The sequence below is a fragment of the Sciurus carolinensis genome, chromosome 10, assembly GCF_902686445.1.
Source record: "Sciurus carolinensis chromosome 10, mSciCar1.2, whole genome shotgun sequence".
Taxonomy (NCBI): domain Eukaryota; kingdom Metazoa; phylum Chordata; class Mammalia; order Rodentia; family Sciuridae; genus Sciurus; species Sciurus carolinensis.
The window spans coordinates 97907690-97922180 of NC_062222.1; positions in this window are offsets into that span (position 1 = coordinate 97907690).

Sequence of the window (14491 nt, forward strand, 5' to 3'; positions counted from 1 at the left end):
GGCGTCCTGCAGCATATACTGGGGAAAAGCAAGGTCTTCCATAGATAGCAGATGTCAAAGTTTCATACTAAATTTGACATAAGGAATTTTTTTTGGGGGGGTGGGTTTGGGAAGTTGGGTACCAGGGATTGAACTCAGGGTCACTCAACCACTGAGTCACATCCGCAGCTGTATTTTGTATTTTATTTAGAGACAGGGTCTCACTGAGTTGCTTAGCACCTCATTTTGCTGAGGCTGGCTTTGAATTCGTGATCCTCCTTCCTCAGCCTCTGAAGCCTCTGGGATTACAGGTGTGTGCCATGGGGCCCAGTTTATAAGGAATCTTTCATTTCTTTGTTTCCATTTGATTCTATCTGTAAAATGCTTACAATGTGCCATATAATCTTTGCAAAAGTTTACTAATATTAACTCATTTAAGTGGTAGGAACCTAAAAGTTAAATGTGTCCCAGCATAGCTCAGTTGGGTAAGCCAGAGCAAAACATACTAAAGGACCCTCATTAACAGCTTCCACAAGTGTTTTTAAGGATTTAGAATGTGCCAGACATCCTACAGCTGGTGGTAAGAATTATTTGCTTAGTTGCATGGTCCAAGAGTTATTAAAAAAAAAAAAAACACCATAGGAAGGGGGAACTCTGTTCTTCATCCAAAATTCTCTGTGAATCTTTATGGTCTTGCCTTAATGAATTGAGCATAGTTTTCTTATTGGTTCAGTCATTCTTTATCAGTCATTCTTGATTAGGTCCAGGAACCATGTTAAGTATTATAATACACAGATGCACCTTGGAGGCAGCTAGTCTGATTTTAGAGTCTGGAGTCACATGGGAACAACCAGGTAAGAACCTTCTTACTGAAGGCTGAGGAAATTAGGCTAATCTTTGTTCTCTTTGTGTAGCAAGATTTGTATTTCACTTGTAAAGCAAGGTGGGATTCTGTTCCACAAGAATTTTGTTTTGGCTGTCCTGAGGAGTGCTGTATTGCTTATTAAGCTTCAGTTCTGCATTTTAAACTTTTCCTATAGGTGAAAATCCGGAGTACAGAAAGAATCAATTTTATTATTGGCATTAGTGCTACTAGAAATTATTCAATAGGAATTGTTTCATGTAATGATTTCCCCTTGAGCATGTCAAAATATCATCAGGTTACATGAAACATTTACTAAACACATCAGTTTTGCAAAACAAAGTGAACTTCTGTATGAATCACTCTGAGAATCCTTTAAGTACTCTATAATCAGAATCAATAGAAATGAATTTTTTGTCAGTTCAGTCGCTGTGGATAGATCATGATATATTGCTATGTTAACACCTGCCCTGTATACTATGATTGGCAAATTACTTTGAAGATTTGTCATGAAGAGAGACAAAGATCCTTTTTTACTGAAGGAGAGCTCCTTTCTGCTTAGACAAGGAACAAGGCAGGAGGATGTTATGCCAGAATCCCTTCCTGAGTCAGATCCCATAGAATTTGTTAATAATGCTCACTTAAAAAAATGTTCCACTGAGTATTAATTTTGAGTGACATATATGTTGGAGCAAATTTAATCATGGAGTAATAGAACTTCTAGATACGTAGGTATTGGGGATTTAACTTTCATTAATTTTTTTATTTCATGGTGATGAAAATTTAAGTATCTCAGGCCTGAACAGCTTGAAGGGTGAACTAAAGTTGATCATCTACCATAGGCTAGGCATTGAGTCTCTTATATTATCTCATTAAATCTTTGCGATGGATTCTCGTGTTACAGTGAAGATTGGCGGTTAAGGTTCAAAACCTCCACTAGTATACACTGTCATATCAGGATTGAATCCAGTCTACTGAAGATCTTGGGCACATGTTCTTATTTGAGATAAGAATCAGGATAGGATCTTCTCTCTTGATGGAAGGCAGTGAACTGATTCATCCTATAATAAATCAACCCACCCCATGAAAGTAACATGTTAGGAGACCTGGTACCATTAACCGTCTTAGCGGGTGTTGGCTTCAGCATTCCCATCTTTAAGACAGTTTATCTACAAGATAAACCCAGTAGGCTGTGACTAAGCATAAAAGCTCAATGTCATAATAAACATCTAACTTCCAAAGAAAAGAAAGTGTGTTACTTACTAGCTGTGTGGCCATGGGTAAGTTGCTTAACCTCTTTGAGCCTCTTTCTCTGGACCGGGATTAAATGAGATGTCATATTCTACCTGATGGGTAGAAGGTATTCAATAAAGATTAGCTATTATTATATTATCATGATGGGGCTGATGATAGTTAGGCATGTTTATACCTTGTTGAATTATAGTGCTCAAAGATTGTGAGTTAACTTACAATTAACTCTTTATCTTTCGTCTCCAACGGATCGTACTGCTCTCTCTCTGGTCCACATGATTTACAGACTTGCACAAGGACTCTTGCAATGTGAAGAAGAAACTTCTGGTGACATGTGCCTGGGAAGGCTACAGTGTGACACAGTTGAGGTTTGGAGAGAGACACAGCTCAGGATTTGAAGGCTGAATCAAAAAAGTTTATTTGATTTTCTGCATAAATTGTGGAATAAAAGACCATAGCTTAGGAGCAGCTTTGAATTGGTTAACAAGTATCAATTTGTCAGGAATCAATTCAGCAGTGATCAATGTACTAAAAAAAACCAGTTTGTCAGATGGTGAATCTGCCGAATAAATAACTCATCAAATTAAATTTATTAATAAACCTGAATCCTTAAGAACTGCCTAAAAATTTACAACAATTTGTACTAAAGATGTCTGCAAAGTTTTAATGGACTGATTTTTACTCTGTCTCCATAGCACAATTTTATGAAAGGTGCAATTTTTCCAAAGTTGAGGGACATAGGCTTAAACCTCCCATGAATATATTTAATCATTTTTAGTGATTCATACTTATTGATTTCAGTTTAAGATTGTATTATTTTCCATTAATATAAAAATCCTATGGAAAGAACCACAGTAATCACATTAATATGTAATGCTGATTTTTTTTCTCATCAATTGCTAGAATTGCAAAATTAAGGCATACATGATAGTCAGGCATCCTTGAAAGGATGTGAAAAACGTCCCAATATTGAAAAATTTAAAATGACATCCAAAAGGAATGAACTCAGAAATGACCGGATCTCTTCCATTATGCTGGAATGTTTTCTTCACCATTTGTTACCTGTGTTATCTAGAAAGGTGCCTGACAATACAGGCACCTGATAAATAAATAGGTCAATAAATGGAATACAAGGGTAAAAATCAGTCTTTCAGTGACTAGAATCTTACTGATGGCCCTCAGGAAGTTGATTTTTTTTTTTTTTTTTTTTTTTGTCATTTGTTGTCATTATCTCCAGTAAGTGCAAAAAATCTTGAGAAAGACTTCTGTTGACTGTTTTCAGGGTCCTGGGTTTCCAATCAAGTGAGGCTAATTTTAAGCTGTGTAACTAGATAGACATGTGGAGACAGGCAGGGGTTGTCCTACAGTCCTCAGGCTGGTCAGACACACTTGGACTCTGACACTCAGCGCTTGTAAACCACATTTAAGAGGCAACGACGAACTGTAGCAGACCCAGAGGAGGCCAACCAAAGTGGCTTTATCTAAGGAATAGCTAGGAAACTAAATAGACTGGACAAGATTTAAGGAATACACAAGGGCTCTCTTTCAATATACGAAGAGGTTTCCATGGAAAGTACTGTGGTTTTCTTTTGTCGTCTCAAAGGGCAAAGTTAGACCAATGAATAGAAACCATGAGAGTGGCAGACCCTGGGTCAACCACGTGCCCCTTCCTTGTGCCTCTTGGATTCTCCCCTCCCTGCAGTAGGTGGCGGCTGTTCTGTAAGATTGTTGGACAGAAGTCAAGACACTGTGTAGAGAGTTAAGAAATCAGAATAACAAGTGGACAAGGAGATCTCCAGGTTCCCTGTCAGCCCAGCATATTAGAGTCCTGAGTGAGGCAGGCCTGTGTTTGGATCCTGGCTGCACCGCTATTTAGCTGTATGATCATGTGGAAGTTATTCGACCTCTCTTAGCTTTGGTTTCCTCATTCACAAAGTGGAGATAATATGACTAATGCATTTATGACAAAGTGATTATAAGAATAATACAGTAATGGATATAAAGTGCTTAGTACAGTGTCTAGTATATAATAAACACTCAGTAAATGCCTTAAGTATGAATCAATGTAAAGGAATGCATTGTGCCTACCTCTCATTTTTCAAGAACTGACAAGGTTTCAGTCTCAAATGGTTCAAGTATACACTTCTAAGAGCTCACCAAGATCTTCTGAGGGCAGGGAAGTTATTTTTTATTGTTGTTGTTGTTTTGAAAATAGCTGCTTCCACAGATGACGCCCAAATACATACGCAACACTTCAGTCTTTGCAGCGGACTCCAGACTTCTGCTTTGTTTAGGGGTCTGAGCGGAATGGAGACAGGAAGAGGAGTTGAGACACAGTGGCCAAGGAGTGGAGGCCAGGCTGGGTTCAGCAGGGAAGTGGGCCTATGAGTCACAGACTGGAAAGCGACAGCACTGTCCCTCCGGATCCTGGGCTCTTCACATAGGGAGACATTTCCTGCTCTTTGCATTCTAAGGGCACCCCACCCACCCAGAGTTTCTTAAGACAAGGTCTTTAACTGAATTGTTATAACCCAAGGGAAGGAGTGCTCTTAGTGTCTGCCAAGGCTGGGAAACTCCCAAGTCCTGAGAAAATTGTGTGTGAGGCAAGCTGGCTCCCCTGCCGGGCCTCCCTTGCCATCATGGTGAAAGGGAACATTGACTGGTTTCCTCCAGGGCTGGAGAAGCTTGGCTAGCTTGGGAGTTAAAAGACTGAAGACATATCCTTTGAACACCAGGGTCACTATGAAAATAGCCCTTCCACAGCACCCCTGGAAATGGAAAGACTTCACTTTGACTTTGGCGGAAGGTACCCCCCGCCCAATCTGCTGGGATTTGGACATTCAAGGTCCACACTGCATGAATGTTGGAAAAGGAAGTGCTGGTCACCTGGGGAGTGGGGCTGATGTGGGGTCATCTTGGTCCAGATCCTCGACCTTTGACAGGTTTATGGAGGATAGAAGGCAGGGAGCAATCTTCCCTCTTGGCTGTGACCTCCTTCCCCCCCACTTCAGGTTGGGACCCTGTTCAGGCTCCTTCTCTGACCTACGGACTGATTAGGTCCTAGAAGGCTTTCCTGGGGTCACTTGGAAACTGCACAGGCCCTGGAACATATGGCGCTGATAAGGATCTCACGCTCCAAGATAAGAAGCTGTTTCAGGGAATCTGAGGAAGCCCGGGATTGTTTCCATAAAGCTGGACAATGTAAAGTATAATCCCTACACAGATGTAATTAGCTGTTAAGCATATTAAGTCAGTGCGGAAGGGGTACTCTGCTGGCTCATAAATCACCAAGAGCCTGCCCCAGGGGAGCCGAGTAGAGAGCAGGTATCTTTCCAGTGATTGTTAGAGTGGCACCTGATGATGGATTAGGAGACTGAACTTACAGTAGTTTCAGCAACTCCTGGGGTCCTGAGGAAGCAGGACCTGGGGGAACCAAAGCCATGAGAGACCAAAGGTTCTTGAGTCTTTTGTTTCCACCAAGGAGGCTTTGAAGAAGTCATGTTAGAGCTCAATATGGTGGCTCCCTCAGTGTTTCTGACTAGTTTAAGGGTTTGACACTGTGATGTTAGGTTGCCTGGGAGGGCCAGGCAATCCTAGTGAAGGCTGCTTCCCCTCCAGAACTACCAAGTGGATGCTAGGCAAGGCGACTAAAGCTGTAGTTTTGAATGGGGTTAACATTCTATCAAAAGGAAGGAGACTTGGTCTCATTTCTGGCCAAGTAAGCTACTGAATGGCTCTTACCTCATAAGCTCATGGCACTTAGGTATTAATTCCATAGACTGAGTGTAAATAAAAACAATGAAAATAACAATTATTAAGAATCTACTCTGTGCTAAGCAGAGTACTAATAAGCAGTGATAAACCTGTTCTCTGATATATTTCTCACCACGACCCTATGAGCTCGAGTCTAATACCATTGTCAATTTATCGATGAAGAAATTGAGGTTTAGATAGGTTAATTTATTTGTTCAAAGCTATATAGAAGATCCAGGTTTAGATCCCAGAAGCTAATTCTAGAGCTTATGCTTCTACTAATTCAGTATTCATTAGCAACGTCTCTCAATGGAGAATTTGTCATTCCTCAAACTCCAATTGGTATAAAGATCAACCTAGAATAAATTTAAAAAGTTCTTCTAGTTATCCTCTCTTGCCTGGCCCAGCCTGATCTTTTGAAATTCATTGGGATTGTTCTGTCATAGTTAGTGCTATGTTGTTTGGAACTTTTCAAGATGGTGAAAGAACAGGACAAAAGTGAAAAGCACTTGCAATTCTATCTTTGGATTTCTTTAGTTTTCCAGGGACGGGCTTTACAGGCAAAGAAGCAACAGTGGGGATGAGATGATAGGGAGGTTGTTGCAAGTTTGGGACTTTAAAGTCAAATGTTTCCAAAGGTTTTTTTCCCTTGGAACTGGCTAGCTAGTGCTGTGGTAGAAGAGTTTGCCTTTCCATACTTGGGTAGCCTGCAACACTGCATATGGCTGGCTCCCTTTCTGTGAGTTGACGTTCTCCTTCTCTTCTGTTCTCTTCTAGGCATCCTCCAATCAGAAATATGCAAACACTAAGAATGTCTACCCCGAAAATCCAGTTTGCATTCATTGCATAGACAAGATGTGGCAGCACAGCTCACTTAAACATGATAGATAGATCTTTCTTCCACTGACGTGAGAGGGAAAACTTCTAGAAACTGAATCACTCTAAGCAGCAACTTTAATGATTTCTCTTAAATGACCAAAGTTTCTCCCACCAGGCACTTAATTAAAAGTTAGTCTCTGCTGACTTCTGCAACCTACTGGTGGGATTCTTGGTGCACAAGAATTAGATCCTGCATTATAAAGCACTGAGTCTGTATGAGGGGATGGCAGGCACATTCAACACACCAGGTAATGGAGTTTGTGCAGTAAATGTAGGTTAACAGGAAAGCCCGTGGCCTTGTGTTCAGCAAGGATCAGGTAGGACTGGGGCACAGAGTGCTCAGGTCAGTCGCGCTATGCTGAGAATAAAACACAGTTCCCCATATCTTATCAATTGCCATTTTGTGTGATTTAAGACAGCCCAGCACTAATTTTTAAAAAAGGGTCTGTGGGAGTGGTGTGGGACAGGCGTGGGCGGAAACCTCCTGAATGCCAAGGCACTCCCGGGTTTCCAGAGCTTTCAGGAGATAATGTTCCACGAGGAGCTGTGTGGGGGCACTTAAGGGTAGCTTTGCCCTAAGGCATAATAACAATCTCAAAGCATCTTTACATTTTCTGATAAAGCTCTCCCTCTTGCCTACTGGCAGAAGCTGATCAACATTACATTTGAGTTAAGCACTAAAAGCAGCAGGGAGCATTGAGATAAACTGCTGCAATTATTAACTTACTTGCTGTTTAATGGCACGAAAACCATCAGAAGTGTGGCAGGCCTGACCAGGTTCCCATAGTGAGCTTGCATCTTTGGGGGGCTGGCTTATTATGTTTTATTGGCAGCCCGCAGCTTGTGTTAATTGTTAGAACCAAGAATGGGAAGGGTTAGTGGCTGAAAGGTGCACACTTGTCTCCTCAGCCCAGTGTGCTCCTCAGGCCTGGGCAGATAGAATGGTGGGTCAGTTTGAAATTGTCGTTCTTATTTGGGGTTCTCTGATTTCATGTACTTTTGATCTCAAAAGAGGGCTATGTTACCCCATTGCACCTCCAGCTCCTCAGACATGTGCTTCCCATGGTCTGGGCTAGGAGCTGCTGTGCAGCTGATACCAAGAGCTTGCAGAACACCCCCTTTAAGCAGGTGCTATTTAAAGGCTTCTTGCTAAGAACTACTTAAGAATATACTTGCACCAAACTCTTCTGAGCCCATTGGTATTTTCTAAAATCCCAGTGAGTGAAGGTTTTAGAGCTCTGTACAAAAAAACAAGACCTCAAGATATTTCAATACTGTAGTCCATTGATAGCATACCTCAACTCAACATTTACTGAAATAAAGTAAAACTGTTGCATTAAAGGTAACTCTTTACAAAGTATTTTTTAAAACAATCAAGGAGCACTTTTATAAAATAATTGAGCAGGTTTATCTATATATTTGATCCTTAACATGTAACAAATATCCAAAGTCATCTGCAAGTGGCCTTGGGAGGGTTTTGCTATTAACACTCAAGAAACGGAAGTAATAGTGGATCACTTTAGATGCCAAGAGTTCAGTCCCAGGAGGAATCTGGGGGCAAACCCAAAGCAAATCCCTGCCTTGAAGGTTTAAGAAAAACAATAATGAAGATGTCCATGAAGGTGTCCCTGTCCATCAGAACACTTCTAATATTCATTCTTTTTTTTTTTTTTTTTTTTTTTTTTGGTGCTGGGGATCGAACCCAGGGCCTTGTGCTTACAAGGCAAGCACTCTACCAACTGAGCTATCTCCCCAGCCCCCAGAACACTTCTAGATGTACCTAACAGAAGACCCATCTTGTAGGAGTTCGCCTCTGATCCTGGCTTCCCGTTCCAATAACCTGGGAATCAGTACTACTTAAATTTTCTCAGGGATTCTGAGACATAGTGAAAGTTAGGAATCACTGGTTTAAACAAGAGAATTTGCTACCTCATATTTAAAAATCATAACCAGGTAGAGAGCCACGTGTGCTTTCCAGATCAGTGAGAAGATTATTTCCAGATATACACAAGGTAAGCTTTTCTGTGCTCTGACTTTCTGCAGGAGCCCAGGCCTTTCTCCCAGATACGCAAGCAATTTACCTGTCCTGGTAAGGCCTTCACGTCCCAGGTCAAAGGCTCTTTAGTTCAGAACACCTGTTACCTACTAAGCTTCAGTTACCTGTTAGGACTTTCGTACCTAGGGATTTCTCGTACTTCTTTTTGAATTTCTGCTATGGATACCATATTTTCTAACTTCTTATTCTCATGTGTCAGATAAGTAACAGAAACTGTCTAAATCTGCTTGGCACATCATATTAACCATATTTTTGTTGCAGAAAAATATTTATTTCTATCTATAGGGCAACTTCAATATAAAATAGTAAGGGTTCTTTTAAAATTTCATAGTTTTCACTGTGGGAAAGATTTGAATGGAAAGTAGCTGAGACCATTTCCAGGTGGGGTGTAACCTCTCAACCACCAAAACCCTCAGTGGCCACCTGAGAACAGAAATAAAATCACTGCTGGCCAACTCTGTTGACATTACATGAATTCAGGCAACAGAGATAAGAAGGAGTAGCTTCATTTGTAACATGTAATACTCTTTCTGTGAATGATTTGAAGCAGTGAATTCAAATGCCTTTATACCAAGAGATTTTAGCAGAGATGTCGTTTCTCTTTTACCAGTGGTAAGGCATCAAAGAAAGAAGTGATCTTGAGCAAAATGTGGTTTGATGGACATTAGGCATTCCATTAGTCTTAGGCATTGTGTTGGTTGGCCTGTGGTGCTATAGCATGCTTCCACAACAGAAATAAGTGTTTTACGGTTCTGGAGGCTGGAAGTCCAAGATCATGTTTCAAACCTGTTTGATTTCTGGTTAGGGCTTGCTTCTCTTGTAAATGGCTGTTTTCTTGCTGTGTCTTGAGACAGAATTTCATGAATACATCTGTGTTGTGTGGAGGCAAGGAAAGAGAGACAGAGAGAGAGAAAGGGTGCCTGTTTAAAATTCTTATGGTTGAAATTTGTTGCAAATTCCAATTATATTGTTTTGGGACACACATAGACACATATAAACTGTAAATAACAACCTTTTGTAATCATTAGAGGATTTTTTTTATCACTAGAGATTGGTGACTAGTGGTCTTGTCTGATAAAGATGCAGGAGAAAGTGAGGGGGAGGGTCATGTGGGGTTTTCTGGGACACTAGCTGTGTTCTATTTCTTGAATCAGAGAATTGTTCTCAGGAGTGAACTTTTTTAGGGGTTTGATTATTAAGCTGGGTATTCTTTGTAATTATTATTTTAACTGCACATGTGTAAATCTTATATATTATTCCAGGCTATGGCATATCTTATAATAAAGAGAAAATATATAGTAATTTTATTTTATTTTCCCTTTCTGTTCAATTTTCTTATCTAATCCTATGATATGTGTTTGCAGGAGTGAACTGCGGTTATAACACTGAGTGTGTTGAACAAGAGAGCACTTGTAACTGAGGCCTGGTAACCACCTGTCCTAGGTCAGACCTGTGTATCAGTGGGTGTTCTTTTCTAATCAAGGTTCCAACTAGATGGGGAGGTTTTCAACCCGGAGAAGAGGGACATGAATGAGAGCAGTGGCTGCCGTGGAGACCCACCTGGGGTGCTCTGGATTTGGCCAGGATTTAGGCTCTTCCCCAGGTGGAGGTGCCTGCGCTTTCACAGTGGTGCTATTCTTGTGTGGTTGCTTAGGGATGGTTGTGATGTCCAGGGTCTAGACACAGCTTCCTTGTGGAGAGGAACAGGGCTCTGCAGTGTCCATTAAAGAAGGGCATGAAGAAACAACAAACCCAGTGGGGGGTGTCTCATGAGAACAGCTATGTAAACAGAGCACTGACACCCCCAAACCTGGGCTGCCTGGAGAAGAATAATGCTGAGGCCACCACTTCTACTAGAAGTAGGAAGAGCCCTCTGGTTTGGATGGACTTGCATTGACTAGAGGGTGAGGAAGGGAGAGGCCAAAGGCCAGAGAGGATGTGCTTCCTTCCTCCTTTTAATTGTTTAGGCTGTTTCTGCACACACACACACACACACACACACACACACACACACGGGTCTGCAGTAGGTGTTTGCCAGGAGTGGACTCTCTATGTATGCACACGGAGAAAAGCAACCTAACTGGATAATAGCTTTTCTATATTTATTCCTGTGTTTTACTGCACAGAGCACATGTACCTTCTACTATGATAGATGTTCGTGGCAAACAAGCTTTGGAGTCAGGGAGCTTACAGTGGAATGTGTTAGGTCTTATTAGCAGCATAGTCTTTGGTGAATTATCTTGACTATGCACTGGTTTTCTCTTACCTTTTAGACTTATTGTAGAAATTGATAACAAGTTTAGGTGCCCAACATGGTTTCTAGCATTTATATAAGCTGCTCAATAAATGGCAATAGCAATAGTAATTGTTGTTTTGGGTTTTCTCTTGTTGAAAAGATATATTAACCATTCAGATAAAGATGAAAATTCTATATTTCGTCAATGCTTTAATGGCATGTTATTTCTATTGATCCAGAATAGTGGGGGCAGTCAAAATATGTGGATCATTTATTCCAAAATTTACCCAATGATTTCTTATAGGAGGGATTATCATGCATTCATTTATATGGTCAACATTTAACAGGGCTTTGCTTTGTGCTAGATTCTGTACTAAGTACCATGAATAAAATGATAGCAAGAAAATTGTTCCTGCCTTCACAGAATTCAGAGTACAGGGAATTCTTTTTCTCTTGTGTCTTTTCTAGGACTCCATGGGAAGCATTCTTTGGGCTATTATAAAATGATAAGATCCTTTGAAAGGTATAGACCTTGTCCTTTCAATAGGTCTCTCAGCCAGAGTGTTTCTGGAAGCAAAAGCTTACTGCACTGGGAATCTCTAGTTCAATTCCAAACAGGTGACCAGTGATGAAGAGGCCATGGCAAATCCAGGCAAGGAAATCTCCTACAACTTCAGGAACCTGGGTATTTCCGACACATTCTGAAAGGATTTAAAAACTACTTAATATAGATACCCTGTAAAATTCCACTCTATTGGGATTTTTGTTTACTCAGTTTTTATAGAAGTGTTTTCTTCTGTCTATAAAGAACCACGGAAAAGACAAAGGAACAACTCCCTGACCACTCACTCCCTGTCTGGACCCTCTCCCTTGATTAAATCATTTTTTGGTTTTAAAAAAAATCTTTGTAGCATTTTACACAGCACAGTTGAATTAACAGTGAACACCTGTATACCTAGTGCCTATCAACATATAATTGTATATACTTTATCATTATTCATCTATTTATCCTTCTATTCACTCACTAATTCATCTTTTCTTTATTGCTTTCTAAGATACATTGTAGACACCAGTATGCTTCTCTTTAAATATGTCAGTTTGCATAACATTAAGTAGTGGTTAGTATTTGTTGTATTTTTTTCTTTTGATGTAAAATTTATAAATAAGGAAAAGCACACAACTGAAGTGTGTATATGCTGATTTTGACAATTCATGCACCTATAAAACCCAAATCACTTTAGGTTATGAAACAGTTCCATCGGGTCCAGCAATTTATTTTATGTCTTTCCATTCGACCTCTGCCAACTTCCTACCCCACCAAAGGCAGCCACAATTCTGATTTTTTTTCCACCATAGATGAGTTTTGAGTTTTCCTGGTTCTAGAATTTTAAATGAACGAAATTATATACTCTACTCTCTTTATACAAGGCTTTTTAAAAAACTCAGCATTGTTTTTAAGATTCATCTACATTGTGGTGTATAGTAGCAATGTATTTTTATTACTGACTAGTATTCCATTTTATAAATATTTCAGTTTGTTTCTCTCTTTTCCCAATGATAGATACCTGGACTGGTTCCAGTTTGGGTTGTATTAGCAAAGGCACTGTGAACACTCTTGTATAAATCCTCTGTGAACATACATTTTATTTCTTTGGAGTAAACACTTATGGATGGAATTACTGAGTCAAAGGTATGTACATGTTAACTGTATAAAATATTGCCGAACTGTTTTCCAAGGACAACATCTTACACTCCCTCAATAAATGCGCGAGAGCTGTAGTTGATCCAGATTGGGGGTTGGTAAGGCCAGATAGTAAATATTTTGGGTTTTGCCAGTCATATGATCTTTGCTACAATTTTTCAAACTTACTGATCTCTTAAAAAAACAACTTTTTGCTTTTTTTTTTGGCTGGTATTTGTCTCTTTCCTATTTCATAGTTTTTCACATCTGTCTATTAAGCCTTTTTTGGGTTTAATTTGCTCTTCTTCATGTGTGTAAGGAAGAAATTTAGCTCACTTATTTTAACTTCTTATTCTTAGTATTTTAAACTACAAATATTTTCCTAAGCATTACTTTACCCACCCTCCATGAATTTGGATATATTTTCATTACAACTTAGTTGAAATCTTTTCTAATTTGTTCTGAAATTTATTCTCTAGTTTAGGGTTATTTAGAAACATGTTGCTTAACTACTAAATATGTGAGACATTTTCTCTATATATTTTTGTATTGATTTCAAATTAAATTTCACTGTAGTTATATACTTGATAATTTTCAGTTCTTTGGGTTTTATTAAAATTTGTTTTATGGCCAAGATATACTCCATTGTAGTAAATATTACATAGGCATTTGAAAGGATATATACTCCAAATTGTGTGTTACATGTTCTATGAAGTTGGTTAGTAATGTTAATCAAATATCATATATCTATACTAATTTTTATCCACTTGTTCTGTCAATTAAGGATTTTTTAAATTTCCACCTATAATAGTAATTTTATTTCTTTCTTCCTTTAATTTCATCAATGTTTTCTTTATCATTATAAAGCACATTTAAGATTTGTATTCTTCATGAATTGATCATTTCTTCAGTGTCAATATCTTTCTTTATATCTAATTATACTCCCTGTCTTGAAATCTACTTTGATTGATACTAATATATATACAAAACTACTTATACATTTTCCCATTCTTTACTTTTACCTCATCTATCTTTTTTTATTCAAAGAATTTCTCTTGTAAATAGTATATGTATTTTGGGAACTACATTATAATACATCTAATAATCTCTGCCTTTTTTTGAAGTGTTTGGTTAATTTTTATTTAATATAATTATTGATATGGTTATCTATTGCTGCATAACAAACCATTTCAAAAATTAATGGCATAGAACTTGGCTGAGAATCTGTCTGGTCCTGAGCAATTCTTAGCAAGAAAAGTGAAGCAGGAGGCATCACAATAACAGACCTCAAACTATACTACAGAGCTATAGTAATAAAAACAGCATGGTATTGACACCAAAACAGACACATAGACCAATGGTACAGAATAGAAGACACAGAGACAAACCCACATAAATACAGTTATCTCATATTAGACAAAGGTGCCAAAAACATTCACTGGAGAAAAAATAGACTATTCAACAAATGGTGCTGGGAAAAATGGGAAGTCACCTGTAACAAAATGAAATTAAACCTCTATCTCTCACCCTGCATGAAACTCAACTAATAAGTGGATCAAAGACTTAGGCAGTAGAATAGAGACCGTGCACCTAATAGAAGAAAAAGTAGGCCCAAAGCTTCACCATGTCAGTCTAGGATCTGACTTCCTTAACAAGATCCCTAAAGTGCAAGAAGTTAAATCAAGAATCAAAAAATAGGATGAATTCAAACTAAAAAGCTCTTCTCAGCAAAAGAAACAATCAATAATGTGAAGAGAGAGCCTACAGATTGGGCGAAAAATCTTTACAACATGC